The sequence below is a fragment of the Typopeltis vanoorti genome, chromosome 20 (genome assembly GCF_054136105.1).
Source record: "Typopeltis vanoorti isolate ZY-2024b chromosome 20, IOZ_Tvanoo_1.0, whole genome shotgun sequence".
Classification (NCBI taxonomy): domain Eukaryota; kingdom Metazoa; phylum Arthropoda; class Arachnida; order Uropygi; family Thelyphonidae; genus Typopeltis; species Typopeltis vanoorti.
In genome coordinates, this window is record NC_143568.1 from 81,484,037 (window position 1) to 81,503,643 (window position 19,607).

Sequence of the window (19,607 nt, forward strand, 5' to 3'; positions counted from 1 at the left end):
ATGGTTTGCAAGCCCAGAGTGGCTGTACTGGTGAAATTGGATGTAATCCTTGTGTTCTGAGATTCTGATATTTGCTGTCCTGCCTGTTTGGCCTCAGCCCTTAGGAACATGAAAAACCTCAACAAATTTGGATGCATGAGACTGCCCCAAATTTGGGAAACATTTATCAGAAGAACTTCAGCCCAAAGGCCAAGAACTACCAATATAGCCTGCCAGGGGGCACCATCAGGACTTAAGGAAAACGTTAGCTTCCTAGCTTCGGTTCTCATTTGCTGTTATGTAGTACTTGTGTGCACTTGTATTTGTAATAAGTTCCCAAGAAGACGGCAACGTGACATTTGCCGAAATATCGGAAAGTATATATTAAAGTTTATTTAATTTATATTTCTAGTGTACGCTATCAATTCTTTAATTATTAGTTATCATGTATAACCAGCGCATAAGCCTCTCAACAAGAATGTTGATCAAGTATCTGAGAAAAAACTATTTTAATACCAACTAGTTTCACCAACTCGAGCTGTTGGCATCTTCACTGATGATAGTATTGTGTCCCCTTTTTACTGTCCTATAATTGTTAATTCCTCATACAAGTTTATATTTTATCTTGTTTGTAACAAATTTCTTACTCTATGTGATATCACCCAAATACAAGGTATCTAAGCTCTTGCTCCCCTTAGTATCCTAAAACATTTATATTTTTTAGCTACACCATTTAGGACATTTAGTTTATGAAAGAAAATCAAAACAACAAGCAATTTCTTAAATATGTTTAGGTGTGAAACAATTATGCAGTCGTAACCTTGAACTTGCAACTTAATCCCCCCCCCCCGACTAGATTCGTGCGTTATTACAAGCGGTGCATTGAATGGCAATTTCAGACAACCGAGTTTTCAATGAGCTAAAGTTTATTATACACATAAGCACAATATAATACATTAAAAATTAGTTCAATACTAAGCTGAGGCAATACAAAGCAATACTAGCAAAACACAAATGATAAAATTCTATGTAGGAAGGGCGATTATGCCGCCACAAAAACTCCACACATACGATAAAAGGATATCCTCGCAAATGTTAACTGACTAAATTTCTCATCTGTCTGAGCACAATATTATGATACAATACCTTAATTAAACACAATTAGTTAATTAGCTCACGAGACTAATATGGGTTAAACAGTCCTATCGCTACAATAGTAAAGACATTTGATTCTTCAGACAGCTCACAGACAAAATATAGATGACATGTATAAGTTATTAGAGACACGATTATTTATCTATTTACACTGACAAGCTTATTCTCTTTCTATTCTTAAATGGTCTAAAGTCCTAGTTCAACTCTTTCAATAGATCGGTAACTGAACTACAATCACAGCTACATAAAATTTGAAATAATATAAGATTTTATGATACCGTTTGATAAGGATCATCTATGCTAGTCTCTGCTCTTTTTTTCGTCTGTAATTCCCGAGGACGAATTTTTCCATAGTGGACCATATCTGAGATTTCTCAGATCAAGGTGGGCATTCACGTCTTCAGCACATCAAGCTTCTTCCAAGGAAACACAATGGATCTGCGATTCGGTAGTCGTGAGCTTCACTACGCGGGCACCTCTCCTCCACAAATTCTCCTTGTTTTTTTTTCAAGAACACGGTTGATATAACATGCAGTAATTACCTTTCTTCTCAGCTGTACGACGTCCCTCCTTTCTATAATAGGGAAATAGGACCTACTTGTTAAATTGTGACAAAAATTAAATTCCTTTTAGGAACTTTATTAATCACAAACTTTAACAAAGGTTCTCTCCCTCCTTAAAAACAATTTCTTATTTTTTTTTGTGAGCCCCTCCTTTACCAGGGTGGTGGGGGAGTTCTGTCAAGGATGATCTCCTGCTCCTTATCCACTCTTCATGCTGTGGTTCCCCAGATTATAGAAGTAAAGTGTGCCCTTGTGGTTGATAGCATTACCATTTAGCTTCCTAATGGTGTAATTCATTTCTTTGGATTCCTTCCTGTTAACCGACAAATTTTCTACTCCTTCTCTCCTCAACCTTTCAGGAACTTGGTGCTTATTGAAGAAATACCTGGTAAATTGGAGGCACTGAATTCTGCTAAGTGCTTCATCCTGATGGTGTTTTTCCCTTCTAGGCCTCCTTCTCCTATTCGCCCCACTTATGCTCTCTTTCACACCTCAGACAGCTCTTCGAGACACACCCCAGGTTAGGATTCCTTCGTCCGAGCTCCACTCATCATAGGCATGTTCACAGGGAATAAACTCCTGTCCGGTGTTCTACCTTACCATTTTGTCGGGACCTAAGGTTGTATCTGGATTGTTTTCGCATCTCATCTTTATTCTGGTTCTCATAATTCTCTTCCCCCGTTCTGGTTGACGTTCATTCGTTTGGTCTATTTGCCCCAAAGCAATCTCTAAGTCGATTGTACCTGGAGAACTGCCGATCTGAGATCGGATTCTCCTGCTCTCCTTGACATCTAATATTATTCTTCTTTCCTATGGGGGCATTTATATTAGGGCTTCCTCCTTGACGAGGACTGTTGTCCCCCTCTGTAGTTCTTCTCCTTCTGCATACACTCTCCATCGAATCTCCTTGGCATACCAACCTATTAGACTTCGTCTTATATAATTTCAACCTATTAGAGTGGACCACTCAGGAGTTTCCTTGTACGGTCGGACCATTTGAGATACAAATGGTCCGACCGCACTCCTTCCAAACTTCCCACCCTTTCTTATTAACGGAGTTTTGTTCTAGCAAGACCAGATCACCGGGATTTAGATCCTTGTAATTTCTCAATTTGTTGGCATAATTTCTTGCCCATTGTGAGCAAGCTTCACTGGATTTGGTTACCATCTCATACGCAATTTTATTATCGGTGATTAGGCTATTGAGATAATCATCAATATCTGGAAATCCCGAATTTACACGGGAGTTCCTGAAATCACTAGGAAAGGTTGACTCAAATCCATAGAGGATAACTGCAGGGGCTTCTCTGATGGTATGTAGAGCAGTTCTGCACGTGAATAATGTGTGAGGCAAGAAAGTATCCCAATTTGAGATCTGGTTATCGGTTATCTTTGACAAGGTAAGCTTTAAGGTCCTGTTCAATCTTTCACACATTCCATTTCCTTGAGGATGATAAGGTGTAATGAACAGTTTTTTTATTCTCAACAACTTACATAGCTGCAACATGACTTCAGCTGTGAAGTTGGAGCCTTGGTCGGAGAGAAGTGTCTGTGGTGTCCCGTATCTAGAAATAATCAGCTTAAAATTTACAAGCCACTGTTCGGGCAGATTGGTCCTTAATTGCTGCCGTCTCTGGATATCGTGAAAACATGTCTACGACCACTAGTATGTACATATTTCCATTCTTGGTGATAGGTAGTGGGCCCAGAATATCCATGGCTACAGCCTGAAAAGGACGTGCGGGGTTTGGGAAAGATTGGAAGGGGGGGGGGGGGCTTACCCACAATGCTGGACTTCTGTTGACACAAATGACAAGAGGTCATATACAACTCTACATCTCCCTTCATCCCCTTACATATATAACAATCACGAACTCTGTTCCAAGTTCTAAGCACCCCTTGGTGACCTGCCAAGTCAGAGTCATGAAAAGGTGTATAGTACTCATGGAATCATGACGTCTGGAACTATGATTTAGTCCTTCCATCTCCCTGTAATGCTTTGTTTGGACAATAAGAGACTATCCGGATCAATGCCCAGGGTTTGATGGAAAGAATACTTATCAGGGGACTTTTCTCCTCTCAAAACTCTCTCATAAACCTCCCCTCATACTGGATCCCTCCTTTGCTCCTCGATTATACGAGATTTTTCCCAGACTTGATGTTCTAAAGGGGTGATCCCCTTTCTTGCCTACCCCCCCTTGAATATAGAGGCGATTACCTCCTCATTATGGCTGGTATTATTATCATGTATAACGTCCAGAGATCTGGACAGATAGTCCGCAACCACATTCGCTGAACCTGGGACATACTTTCCTTCCAAGTTAAATTCCTGCATCTCTAGTGCCTACCTAATGATTCTCTGATTTTTCGTCCTTCATTGAGGATATAAATGACAGAGGTTTGTGGTCAGAGCGCAAAACAAGATGTTGTCCCAACTGCATCTAAACTTCCTCAAAGCATAAATAATAGCAAGCGCCTCCTTTTCAATTACCGAGTAATTTATCTGAGAGGAGAAAAGTTTCCTGCTGATAAAAGCAATTGGTTTAACCACCCCTGCTTCTTCCTGCTCCACAACAGAGGCAATTGTGTTGTTGGAGGGATCAGCAGAGAGATAAAATACTTGACCCAGTTTTGGGTAAGTTAGGATGGGCGACCTAGCTAAAGCCAGATTTAAGAGTTGGTGCACAAGCTGTTGTTCCTTTTCCCACTCAAATCTCTTTCCCTTCTTTGTAAGACCAACTATAGGCTCCATTAGTTTGGAGCATTCGGGAATGAACTTCCTGCAGAAGTTGATCATGCCCAAATACCTCCTAATCTGCCTTATAGTGGTGGGAGTTCTTGCCTTTAATATGGCAGTCACATTTTCCTTCGTGGGTGTTATTCCGTGTTCATCGACTACATGGCCAAGATATTCAACTTCCCTGAGGAAAAACTGGCATTTGGAACACTTCAGGGATAGCTGAGCCCTGTTAAGTCTTTCCATGACTCCCATTAGTAATCTCTTGTGCTCCCGGATACAAGACGAGTAAACCAGAAGATCGTCCTGGAAGGAGATAACCCCTTCTCCCAACATGTCAGATAACACAGAGTTCATCAAACTCTGAAAACTCATGGCTGGGTTCCTGTCCCCCTGAGAGAGTTGACACAGTTGATACCTTTGCCATCTCGTGGTGAAGGCAAAGTATTTTCTGTCCTCTTCCCTCAGAGGAATCTGGAAGTAGCCAGAGTTCAGATCTAGTTTGGAGAAGTACTTAGCCCCCCCCCCCCCCCCAATCAACAGGTCCTCAATCTTGCACACAGGGAAATCTATGGATTTAGTAACTTTATTGATCTCTCTGAGGTCCAGTACAAATCTTAACCCACCATTAGGCTTCTCTACTAAGATAAATGGACTGTTCCATCTGGAATTTGACTTCTCAATAATTCCAGAAGTAACTTCTTGAGTTTGTCCATATGCTTGAGTGGAGTCTGGTATTGTTTCACATATATGGGTATATCGGAAGTGATTTTGACAGCATGTTGGATCTTGTTGGTACAAGAAAGCGAGCTGATCTCCTCTGTGAATATCTTTGGATAATTGTGGAATACAGAGTTAAAGAACTCCATTATGTGAACCCTTTCCTGCTCAGAGCTTAGATGCTTAAAGGCATCTTGGTTAAACTTATTCCTCCACATGCTGGATCCCCCCCCCCCCAATCCTCAATTCGATTTCCATGGCCTCGCTTTTCCTCTCATCACCTCATGTCCTGAATTGTGGTGTGTACCTTTTTCCACATAGTGTTCCACTAGCAAAGTCACACACATGAATTTATTTTTTTCTAAAAAATCAATACCCAGTATGACTTGATTGCTAGTGTCTGCAGTTTCAGGTAATACCAGCATCCCATGCGTGATATTGACAGGGAAGTAAGGTATGGAGATCCTTACCTTCACCCTCAGAGATGAGGAGAGCTCAACTCTTGCAATTTCCATGATCTCAATGGGGTTGCATAGTTCAGTGAAGCTATCAAGGGCTATGTCCGAAACGCTTCAACCAATTTCATAGGGATTACCGATATGTGAGCCCAAGTGTCAAAGAAAAGGTTACATGATATACCTTCAATCAAACCTTCTACCAAAGGCAGGGGTAATCTTCCTTCCACTTCTGGTACAGAAACAGTCTGCATTTTCACCTCCTCCCCTTTTATTGAGTTATCTCTCTCTCGGTTGAACTACCAGTAGTTGCAGCTAGACTTCTCATTCTCACTTGACACAGAATGACTCAAGTTCTTTAATTCAACTATTCCTGAAATAAGATCCCCCCTTTCAGCATTACATTGCTGTAACTTCATTGCCTCCGTCTCCCCTTTTATCATGCGTTGATGGTCCAGAACTGATTTTGAGGGACCGGGATTTTCCTTGAAACTAATCGGGTGTTCAGGAATTTGGGGGGGGGGGGGAATATGTGTCCCCAACACCCCCTCTCGTAGTTGTTTCCTCAGAGAGGAGGCTTGCGCCATTTCCTCCAAAATTCTCTCCCTCTTTCTTGCCAGGCTGAAGCATACATCCAGGTTCTGGGCCCCTTTCTTAAATATCACTTCTCTTAATCGGTCACATAATCCAATTCTGAACTGTTGGATGGCTAACCACTTCATGTGGGCCTCCTCCTTTGGGAATGAGAATCTCATGGATTGTGATATAAATAGCATTCTGTTCCGAAAATCAGATACATTTTCTCCATCCTCTTGTATGCAACTATACAATTCCCTCAATACCTGGGGGCTCCCCTTTTTCCTAGTAAATTCCGAGATCAATATTTGTTTGAATTACTGATAATCTAGGGCTTCCTTCAGCATAGGAGAGAGATCTAGGAAGGCTTTGGCTTTTCCAACCACTTTACTACGGAGCAAAACTAGCAACTGAAAGTCGGTCCATCCTCCAACCCTTCCAAGCTCTTCTATATAACAAAAAAAAAAAAAAAAAATAATGACATCATAGGACTCCTCGCCCGAAAACTGAGGGAACACTTGTTGAGGGTTAATATAATGAAAAAATTCACTGTCATTCATGCCTAAACTACTAGAGGGTTCCGTCATACTTGCATCCAGTTTACAGTATATTATACTTTAAAATTTCAATAACACACAATTATAACTTTTGCCGTTCAGTTGTCTGATCCACACCCAAAACCAACTTGCTGTGATTAGCTTACGATTCAAGTTTAATTAGCTAAACCACATCCTGTCGGCTGTGCCATTTATGTTGTGTCCCCTTTTCACCATCCTATAATTGTTAATTCCTCTTACACGTTTATATTTTATCTTGTTTGTAACAAATTTCTTACTATATGTGATATCACCCAAACACACGGTATCTAAGCTCTGGCTCCCCTTAGTATCCTAAAACATTTATATTTTTTAGCTACACCATTTAGGACATTTAGTTTATGAAAGAAAATCAAAACAACAAGCAATTTCTTAAATATGTTTAGGTGTGAAACAATTATGCAGCCATAACCTTGAACTTGCAACTTAATTTTTCTCCCCCCCCGACTAGATTCGTGCATTATTACAAGAGGTGCATTGAATGGCAATTTCAGACAACCGAGTTTTTAATGAGCTAAAGTTTATTATACACATAAGCACAATATAATACATTAAAAATTAGTTCAATACTAAGCTGAGGCAATACAAAGCAATACTAGCAAAACACAAATGATAAAATTCTATGTAGGAAGGGCGATTATGCCACCACAAAAACTCCACACATACGATAAAAGGATATCCTCGCAAATGTTAACTGACTAAATTTCTCATCTGTCTGAGCACAATATTATGATACAATACCTTAATTAAACACAATTAGTTAATTAGCTCACGAGACTAATATGGGTTAAACAGTCCTATCGCTACAATAGTAAAGACATTCGATTCTTCAGACAGCTCACAGACAAAATATAGATGACATGTATAAGTTATTAGAGACACGATTATTTATCTATTTACACTGACAAGCTTATTCTCTTTCTATTCTTAAATGGTCTAAAGTCATAGTTCAACTCTTGTTCAAGTCTTTCAATAGATCGGTAACTGAACTACAATCACAGCTACATAAAATTTGAAATAATATAAGATTTTACGATACCGTTTGATAAGGATCACCTATGCTAGTCTCTGCTCTTTTTTCCGTCTGTAATTCCCGAGGACGAATTTTTCCGTAGTGGACCATATCTGAGATTTCTCAGATCAAGGTGGGCCTTCACGTCTTCAGCACATCAAGCTTCTTCCAAGGAAACACAATGGATCTGCGATTCAGTAGTCGTGAGCTTCACTACGCGGGCACCTCTTCTCCACAAATTCTCCTTGTTTTTTATTACTGCATGTTATAAAGATATAACATGCAGTAATTACCTTTCTTCTCAGCTGTACGACGTCCCTCCTTTCTATAATAGGGAAATAGGACCGAAATCCTGACTATCACTCAGGAAACCCACATAAGACAACCCATACGAAGACTGGAGAACCAAGAGAGAGTTCCGTGTGTGTGTGGGGGGGGGTTCCCTAACTCTTTTATACCACGACCCTACTGCAATTACCCCCCCCCCCCATGTCTGGATTTGCTTTCTGTGACCAGTTAGGGTAGAGGGGTTTGGGGTCCACTTGAGATAAAATTCTACTTTTAAGATCTTCCATGAAAAGATCAGCAAAAGATGGTGAGAGGGGAGGGGCTGCCCATTGCCAAGCCAGTCAATTGCTGTTAAATGGTTTTCTTCCATAAAAAATAGATCGATGACTGCAAATAGATGATGATGGCAATGACTGAACAGCGAAACAATATCTTGTGGAAACAAAGTACCTAAAATGTTGATGACTTCTACCACAGGGATGTTTGTAAATAAAGATTGGACATCTAAGCTGGCCAGTAGATTGTTTTCGGAGATGTGTTTTTAATTTCTCTACAAAATGTTGCGAGTTTCTAATGTAAGTATCAGAATTATGGATATATTGTTGTAGGAGTTTTGCAAGGTGCTTAGACAACATATAGGTAGGATTACAACAGACCAAAAAGATCTCCAAGACGAATCGATACTGATATCCAACAACCTCATCTTGAATGGCTACCCCCGGAGACTTGTTAACAAGATTCTGTTCTCTGATCCACCACAAAGACAACAAGAAGACACTCAATATACAGGGTGTTCGGGATAAATTTGACATATTTATAATTAATTATATTTTTCCGTAAGTTACATGTATTAACACACACTTCTCTTCATTTAAAAGTTTGGACCCTTCTTCATTCATATACAAGATGTCAGAAAGGATGGATAGCTGGAACCCACCTGAATCATGGAAGAGAATAACTTGTATCATGATGATTCGTGCCCGCCATCAAAATAAGGATATTACGACTGCTGCCCAATGCTCCCTGAATACAGTAAAAACAATCAGGCATGAACTAGAGACTTGCAATGGTGACTACGAGGATGTAGCAAGAAGAAAGATCCCTAGCAGACGATCTGATTGCGTTCGTACAGCAGAATTCCTCGCAAATCTGCAGGAACAGGTGTTGAAGAACCCTGGCATTGGAATTCGGGCTTTGTTCGTGGAGTTGCTAACTGTAGTCAAGCCCTGGATAACAAGGGTAGCCAATGGTAGGCCGTATGTATGGCAGCAGGATTCGGCCCCTTGCCACACCTCTGGGAAAAGTCAAAAATGGTTGTCTGAAAATTTCTACGACTTCACCAGTCCAAATGTTTGGCCTCCAAACTCCCCAGACCTTAACCCCATGGATTATTTTGTATGGGGCGCAGTTGAAAAAGACACCAATCGCACTTCCAGTAATACAAAAGCCCAGTTAATGGATAAAATTAAAACAGTTTTTGCGGCCCTTCCCAGGGAGACTGTAGCATCAGCTTGTTCGAGGTTCCGAAGCAGAATTGAAGCTGTGATCGATGCTAATGGTGGTTATTTTGAGTAAATCTTGTTGATAGTATTGTAATTAACTCTGCCTGTAATGTTTTTTTGTCAATTCATTAAATTTAATAGATACAAAGAAGATTTTCTTTTTCCTTACGAAACTGTCAAATTTATCCCGAACACCCTGTATTACCACAATTGTCATTCCATACATGGGAACAGCCTCTAACAAAGGTTGCTAAACTTCTCAAATCACATAGAATAGGAGTGACCTTTAAAGAGATACAATATGAAAACTGTTAAGATCTCCAAAAGACTTCCATCCTTTCTTTAAATATGCTGGAGTTTACAATATCCCATGCTCGTGCAGTTTAAGTTACATTGGCCAAACTTCAAGAAGCCTTGAGATAAGACAGAGAGAACACATTGGATATGTCAAAAACAACAGACAAGATATATTGGGCTTATCTTCCCATTTCTCCACAACCAACCATGTCATTGAGTGGAATAAAAGCTGTATCCCTTACATAGAAGAGGATTACCGCTCTCGCATTTTTAAAGAAGCCACAACAGTCGCCAGTTCTGTAGAAAATCTTAATAGGAACCAAGGTTTAATCTTATCCAAGATCTGGAAGACACTAATTAGATCTCTAAACACACAAGAAATGAACTTTAGTACCAACTATAAAACGTTCATAAACAACAATTGAAATCATGTACATGTCACATGTGTATTGCACACGTTCAGTGTTGTTTTGTAATTTGAATTCTGTTAATGTCTAGTCTGTAACATGTTTTGTTAGCTTTAGTTCCCATCATCAGTCCTGTACCCTGAAGATGCCAACAGCTCAAGTTGGTGAAACTAGTTTTTTCACAGATACTTGATCAACATTTCCCAAATTATCAATTTACATATCCTTACAACCATTCACAACCTCACGTACTCTGACATTACAACAATGCCAAGTGGGAGGACTTATGTGACTTTTTATTTCTCCTTTTCATGGTCAGACTACTGTTTTCATTCTTCAGATCCAGATATCTGTTGTGAGCTTGTTACAGAAATAATCCATATTGGAATGAAAGCCCTCAATCCTCACTCTGTTCAAATTTCCCACCCCAGATCTAAACCACAGTTCTTAAAGAAAAGCAAACTGTCTATCACACTTTTGGTATTTTGGTCTCAAGTGGCTTGAGACCAAAATACCAGTTTCCTTCACAGCGCACACAATTTCTCGCAACTCTTGTAAAACCATCATTAAGAGGGCAAAATCTAAATTCAACAAGGATAAATGTAGAAAACTCACTGCTTGTACCACTGGCAGTCATGCATTCTGGTATCTTGTTAAAGCTATTAGGCACAACTGGTCCATCTGTGCTACCTCTTCAATCTCAACCTAACAGCAGCATTGCATAATTACTTCAAGACAAGGGCTGATGTCCTAGCTTCATTCTTCATTTCCAACTCCTCCATAAATGGCAAATTACCTCCTCCTTTGCTTAGAACATTGCATCTCATGCCTCCTGAGACTTTCCACCAGAAAGACAGAAGAAGAATCTTGAATAATTTGGACACCAGCCATTATGCTCAAGAGATGTGCTCCTGAATTAACACCTGTTCTTTATCATCTATATCATCTGTGTACTCAGCTGGCATCCACACTACAGCATTGAAGCAAACCCACATACTGCCAGTTCTCAAATAAGGTATTAAATGACTACCATCAAGCTAGCAAACTATTACTTTTACCTATTTTGTCCGCAGTAATGGGGAAGGTTATCAACAGTCAACTTCTTCAACTGCCACCTAATCAGTGACCAATAGAATGGATTCTGCTAATCTAGACCCACAGGCAATCTCCCAACATACATCACACCTCTGGCCTCATTCCATGGAAAGGTGTGGAGAAATCTGTGCCATTGCAGACTTGTCAACAAATTACCACCATATGGACTGCCTTAATCCTTGTATAACTGGATTGCCAGCTTTCTCTCTCTAGATTGATCCCCGTGCGTAATGGTGGATGGTATTCTCTCTTTGGATTTTCCTGTTAATGTCATGTCCCTCACAGCTCTGTCATTTCACCCATCCTCTTCCTGATTTTATATAAATAACCTGTTCTCATCAACTGCAAATACTCTATTCATCGACCCTATTTATAGTTTTGCTAATGCACTCTCCACGCATCCTACTCATATGACAAGTTTTGCAATGCTCAAACATCTCAGCTTTAAGATCATCTGTAATAAGTAACCTTAAGTACTCAAGGATACTGATCTCCACAGTATCCTTGGGATGAAAACAACCTCGTCCACTTCAGTGATTCCAAAACAGTTTTTTTTTTCTTGCAAATAAAGACCTGACCGAGATCTTCTCCACTTACTTTTGATAATGCTCAGCTGAACAGTCAAGACCAAATCTCTCTCTTCTCAGACTGACTATTACTCCAAACCTTTCATGGCATAATCACCATCAACTTCCAAAAAATTTGCATTCTTTTACCCTCAGGACAGTGCTTCTCTCTCAAACAGTTACTTTGTATACTGCTCTTGTGTTTAGGGTGGTGCACCTAAGACTTCCATAAAAATTCTTGATTCTGTCCAGAAAAGGGCAGTTTGGTTGTTTAATGACATCATTAAACAGAATCTCTTCAGCCACTTTATCACAGAAGATCAGGTTCTGCATTGTGCCTCTCCTACAGATATTTCCATAGCCACTGGTCAACAGAACTAGCATTCATTAAGCCTCTCATTTTTTCCATATCTACAGGAGCTCGGGCAACAGCTGCTCAACATTCCTTCTCACATTTGGATTGGTGCACCAAAGACCTCCAAAAATCCTGTAGATATTTTTCCATATCTACAGGAGCTCAGGCAACAGCTGCTCAACATTTCTTCTCATGTTTGAATTGGTGCACCAAAGACCTCCATAAAAATCTCACTTCATTCTCACTGAAATTCCTACTCCCAGTAACCTTTCATTCCATCCACCTCAATTCTATGGAACTGCCCCCCCCCTCCCTGCAAACATTAAAAAAAAAATCATCCAGCAGTTCAAGAGGAATATCAATAGATTGCTCTGCACCTGACACATGCCATTTATCTGCTATAGGCTCTTCTGCCTTTCATGCCTGGAAGTATTATTAAAAAGCATTGAGGTGGCGGGGGGGGGGTATGGATATCTTACCATCAGCCATTTTAGATCAATCTTCCAATATACAAAGCCACACACTGGAATTTTGTTTGAGTCTCTTGTGGATGGGAAACATGCTGAACATTTTAACCCTGGTATATTTTATGTAGAAACTGTTTGTTGAACAATTAGAGTTTTTAATGACTTACAGCATTAAAATGTGTGCCCCAAGTTTTTGATGAATGATGATCGAATTTAAAATCATACATTACAATGATTTAAAAAAAACTTTTTTTTAAACATTTCCAATGACTCTTTGAATGCTCAACAAAGAAACTAATCAATGTATGCCATAAATGCCAAAAAAGACAACATAAATCTAGTCAAGATTTATGTTTATTTTATTTTCTGACATGCATATTTCTCCTGACCAGTCTGCCAGGAGAAATATGCATCTACATAGCAAATTCCACATGAACTTAAGGAATTTGTTTAACAGGTAGAAAAGCTAGTTTACATTCCTTGCTAATGTACGAGTTACAATGTTCCTCAATATTCTTGTTTTTTCTGTCCATCTTTGTCTAGAATGCTACTTTAGAATGACATTTTTTTTTTTTTTTTAATAACCATTTTTTGGGATAAGACTGATGTATTTGAGTTCTTAGCCTTTCTTCTCCACACTGATGTTATATGTCCTGTCTCATAGGATTAATACCAATTTATAACCCCGATTTCTTGTGATGGATGGGTTGCATGAAGGTATCTATCTCTCCACCATCTGTCACAAAAAACTAATTATTAAGCCCTACAAGACAAGGAATATAATATTTCCAGCAAGGAAGGGAGAAGACAACTTGAATACCTGTCTTATCTTTCCAAAAAAAATTATTATAATAAGAGAATGGTTAAGAATATTCTTAAGGAGATGAATAGACAAACAGATGGACAGAAATAACAAGAATATAGAGGAGAAGAATCACTCCTTAGAGGATAATCAAGGATAAGATATCAAAAATACTAGCATCAAAAAAGCAGTTTTCTTCTTGCTAAGCAAGATCAATTCTCATTTGACTACAAAAATTTCCCCATTCAAGATAATAAAGCATGGAATACTATAGTTTTATTGATTGGCTACTTTTAATGCTTTGAAGAAATTGTAATCAGTCAATGGATATGTTAAAAACTTAATGTACCTAGAAACAAGGTATGACGATCTTTCTTCAAAAGCTGGTACAAGCAGATCTTTGACAGTACACATTTCACTGCTAGCCATCATACAATGCGAATCAATGTTAGGCTTTTTCAAATATTCTATGTTATATTACTATTAATTTAACTGAGTCATTGTAATTTTTTTTAAAAATTTTGCTCTCCTAATGAAATATACAGTAAACTCTTGATTTAATGGACTAATAGAGGCTAAGGAGTGTCTGTTAAATCGCGAATTTTTTAAAATAAACATATCTGTAACATTATACTGTAATTTTATTAATATCAGCATGTAATAACAAAAAAATTGTTTTACACACACTTTTAGATTAGTTAATGTTCGATGTTGAGGCATTTGGTTTAGGTAATTTTTTTTGAACTTTTGAATTCTGCTGTTTTTTTTATAATTAACTCCCTAAAATTACGAAAATGTGCGTAATGTAATAAAACTGCAGCAGAAAGTCACGGCACGCGACAAAAGAACCAATTACAGTGTGATTGGTGTGATCATGTCCTGATCACTCGCCGAACCTGTTTTATGAACAATGACTCGTTTATGTCGGTTAAATTACTAGTGTTTTTCCAACATATGATGGCCTATTTGCCAAAATTTGTTAAATACAAGGAAATTAATAACAAAAATAACCTGTTAATTTAATTATAAGCAAATCTTGATTAAAAGCACTTTAAAATTAACAGGGTGTTAATTTTCACATGTGGCATATGGACTAGAAATTTTGTCCATTAAATCGAAGGTTTACTGTTTGCTATAATATGTATACCAAACTAGTAGAAATTTAAACTTGATAAAATATATGTTCATTAGACTATATATTATGTTTCATATATATTTCCATGTGAAATATATATGAAACATAATCAAACATTGGAATTGTTAAAAATAAAAAAATAAAATAAAATGGAGGAAAGATTGATTAATTAAATGAATCTTTCCTTGAATCTACGACTCTTCAGAAGGATTTTAGGAATGCTATCATTATACCCCATGTGTTGGGGTTACATCCAAGAACACATGCTCTTGAGCTATGAGAAAATAGAGAGAAAAACGTAAGAAAGCAAAGCAGTGTGTAAAAGTAGCTAAATAAAATTTATGGAAAGACTTGGTAAGAATATAGACAATAAATATAAGAAAGGTGTCAAAATGTTTTAGAGGCTATTGAAAAAAAGTTTAGAAATGGAGGAAAGAGTACTTTAAAAGGAATGAAAGATTATAAAGGTGGCATGAAAACTGAATATAAGAATATCCTAGATGTCAGAAATAATTACTTTGAAACAATGTTAAATGAAAGCAGTTAAAGAACAGCAGCAGAAAATTTTCAAGAGGAATGCAAACAGGAGCATATATCTATACCTGAGGTAGAAAAAGCCATCAAAAACTTGAAATATGGAAAGCCAGCTGGAGTAGATGATGTCTGACCAGAAATGCTCAAATGATGGAGATAGAGTTTTACAGTGGCTACACTGATTAATTCAGAAAGCCTGGTCAGTGAATTGAATTCCAGATAAATGGAGTAGAGCTCTCATAGTACCCATCTACAAACAAAAAGGGAAGTAAAACTGAATGTGAAAGTTATAGAGGAATTTTGCTACTGGGTGTTCATGGTAAGATTTATGCAAGTATACTTGACAAAAGGCTAAGAAAACATGTGGAAGAAGAAGATTGGAGGAGAACAAGCTGGGTTCAAGCCAAAACTTGTATAAAACACTACAATTATATGTCCAATTTACATAATTACAATTGTGTAAATGGGACACAGCAATATGTAGTCTATATTTAAGTAAGTCAGCTGTTACAATTGAAGGAGGTACAGAAACATGGTTTGATGTTAAATCAGATGAGACAAAGGTGCACATATCTCCATTGTTATTCACCATCTACTATATGAATCACATTATAAAGGAAAGTGGCATTAAACCTCATATCAAAATTAGAGATGTTAATCTGTTCATTTTTACACAGAGGCTATACTCCTAATGGCATAAAAACAACATCCTGAATGGAGAAAATATCGAATAAGTAAAACAATTCAGTTATTTAGCACAATTTTCAGTGAAGATGACAAATTTAATATAGCAATGGACAACATACCACACAGATAAGGAGATCCTTACCATACCAGCAAAGCTGGTACCATACTTTGTCAGTATGTTAAGGTAAAGTTCTTTGTTGGAAAGACTTGGGTTCAAATCCTATCTAGGATGCAGAGAAACTTTATCAGAGCTTTTCAACTGAAGGTGAGTTAGATGGTCTCATATGGAGGTGACAGATTTATCTTCCTGCAAACAGGCACTGGTGACACAGACATAATCTACAGATAGGGAATACTGGACAAGGAAGGCAGCAGGAATCTAAGCGGCTCTATAATAATTCCTTAGTAAATGTAGCATTGCTCCCCCAAAATTATTAGGCTGAAAAGAGGAGAAAGTATAATAGCAAGTCAAAGGAATAAATTTATATGAAATATGAGAAAAATTAGTTAAAACACTAAACTAGCAATATACAAGACAGCATTCAAACCAATTTTAACATAGAGATCTGAAGCTGGCTTGTAAATCAAAACAACTGATTGAAGACTGGAGACCACAGATATGAGAGAAGTGAACAGATGGCATCAATGGCAGAAAGATACGACAATATCTGGAGCTTGGAATGTTGGCTATGGAGAGAAGTTGAAGGACTGTGGATTGCAGAGTTTGGTGGAGAGGAGGAAAAGAGGTGCTATGATCGAGACATTTACATTAATGAGGAGATTATAAAAGAAGTAGTGAAGAAGGGTGTGAGGGGTAGATGGAGAATTGTGAGCAAATGGAATGCATTACTGGAATATGTTGTTAATGCAGGAGTGTTAAGGATTTTAAGATTCAGTACAATAAAAAGTTGAATGAAACTCCCATGATGTGTCAGAACTAATCTCAGATGGTACAGTCATTAAAAGAATGAGAGAAGAAAATTGAGAAAAAACAAGTGTTTTTGTCATGATAGTAGGAAAGACTTAGAGGAAGATCAAGATGTTGATTGATACAGTAAAAAGTGTCTTAGAATACAGAAATATAAGATTTGATAATATTAGTCTTGACAGATAACAGGTTAATTTGGAGGAAAAACTGTCGATAAGAAATTAATAATGATGTAACTTTTTCATGCCCTATTATCATAATATCCTGAATACTCTCTGAGGGTACATATCAGGAACTTGATGAGACATTGAGTTTACACACACATTTTGTTAATAAGATGTTAAAGAAGAATATATTTTAGTTTCAATTATGCAGCATAGTGAAACACCAAATATATAAGACCTGGGGACAGAACCTGCTTAATTATAGAGGAAAAACTTGAAAATATATTAACATATAAAACAGCACAGCCATGTTAGGATTTGAACACATAAAATAAACATCACTGACAAGATAAAGCTAACATAAAATGACATAAGCCAACAGAATTGTAACTAACACTCCTATATGTGTTATCACTAGGTTCAATCTTGTACACTATCTGGCAGTCAGCCTGTAGAAATGCTTTGCTAATGTACCATCTAAGATGGAGGAAAGCTCTGGTTTCCTCCATCTTAGATGGTATACGCTTTAATTCCCCATATTCATCACTAACCCTGCATATTTATGCTGTTTCATCATCATGGCAAAAATTCTAGCATTACAAGTACTCTCTCATTTACTGGGCTCACTGTTTGCTCAGCTGGCACCATACTACCATCAAAAAACAGAACTTACAATCACTATCTTAAAAAAATAAAAAAATAAAAAAAAATAAAAAAAATAATAATAATAATAATCTGTGATTACAAAGACCACAAACAACCACAGGGCTTCCTCTTCTTAAACCACTTAAGAGAAAGTCAACCATGTGGGCATTACTTATGCTTAGAATATATCTGATAACACTGCTAAGATCCTTAAGAAGTCTTTAATTCAAGTTGCATTACACACTCTATGAAAGACTTCCCCGTTTTTAAGTTCTGCAAATCCTGATCTTTGCCCATTGACATTTTCCAGTGTTTATCAGATATGCAGTTGTTTGCTGAAATGGATATAAAAAGTACATTAAGTACCATGAGTCAGAACTGCCTGAACTTTCAGAACATATTATCTATGAGCATAGGGTTCTTTGAAAGACTGAAGTTTGCTCACAAGGGCAGATTCCTTATGGGAAGTCTGTACAAAGAGAGCTGCTTAGTAATGTTCCTAGCCCCCTCCCCCATTTCTTTATAGTGTGTATTATTAGGACTTTGGTTATAATGAAACCATTCAGCTCTTGTGTAGCACAATTTTCATACTGAGATAACTATGGAGCAACAGGCAAAAATTCTACGAATAAAACTTTTTACTCGTTTATCTTATTTTTTTACAGAAGTACTTTATGTAAATTCACATTAAAAAGCAGAATCTTAAGAGGCCCATTTGGGTCATCACAGAAAATCCAAATAGAAGAGCTTCATAAAGAAAGCCAAATAAGTCAAATCATCTTATTCTTCAAGAAACTGAATTTAAAAAAAGAAAAAAGTGTAAAGTTTCTCCCCTAGGATACTGTTTTGTTCAGTATGAAATGCAAGCACTACATTACAGACAGAAAAACATCATTAAACTTCAATCTTCTTCTTCTGCAGCTTGTCCAACTTAAGCAGGGTCGCTGTAAACTTCATTACATATTTTAATTTGGATTTGTTTAATCCTTAGATTAATTTTTGCAAATTGAAAAGTTTCATTTATTGCAACTGGGAAAGTGTAGTGTCTAAAGGAAACCAAAGGCATAATAAACATATTATGCCTTTGGTTTCCATTATAAATGATAAAACAACCACGATAAAAACACTTTCTCCAGGTAATTTTAAACAAAGCACTCCATTCTCATTAGAAAGAAAGAATGAACAAATATCATAGAACAAAAGTTTTTCGTTTTTAATTTCAAGTGTAAAAGCCCAGTACCATTTTCTCCATGCTACTTTATTTGTGCATTATCATAAGGTTTGAAAAACATAACCTCCATGAATGGCAAGATTCTATACCACAGTCCTCATTTCAACATTTAAAGCATTTTTTTCTATTTCTAAATAGAAATGAAAGAAGAACCAAGTAAGCTAGGTTGTTTCAGTTTCTGTTTGGATTACCTGGTATGGCACCACTGAACTGGAATATATATGTCACAGAATAGGAGTGGTAGAGGGTGATATTCAACTAAAAATAAGTGACTAATTAATTATTTTAGATTTTTTGGATGGCACAAAGCCAGATAAATAAGTGTAGTTTGTTTTATTCATAAAGATTTCAAGGAAAAAAAAAGAAAATCATTTTCAAAACCATCGCTGGTTTGAAATTCAGTGTAATCCTGTTAAAATAAGTTATGAATTATGTATACTGATTACATTTTACATTAATAGTTATTCATTGCAATGGAACAGAATTAAGGTGGAATACATTTCAAAGCATTATTAAAAAACCACTCCACTCATTGAAATTTCAGTCAGTACTTAAAATTTTTGGCAAGCATTAACTGGACACTATTTGAGGTAATGCTGTAGTTACAACAGACTAAACAGCTCTGCTTTATAGCATTTACTTTCATTTTCTTTATCAGCAAAAGAATGTAATACTGATATGCATCTCCTTTCCTGTGATTTGCAGTTATCC

At 37.3% G+C, this 19,607-nt stretch overlaps 1 protein-coding gene across 3 annotated transcripts in view; it reads right to left on the reverse strand.

The window, feature by feature from the left end:
* Positions 1-19,607, reverse strand: part of LOC150095597 (uncharacterized) — a 215,988-nt gene that overhangs the window by 129,577 nt on the left and 66,804 nt on the right. The window lies entirely within an intron of this gene.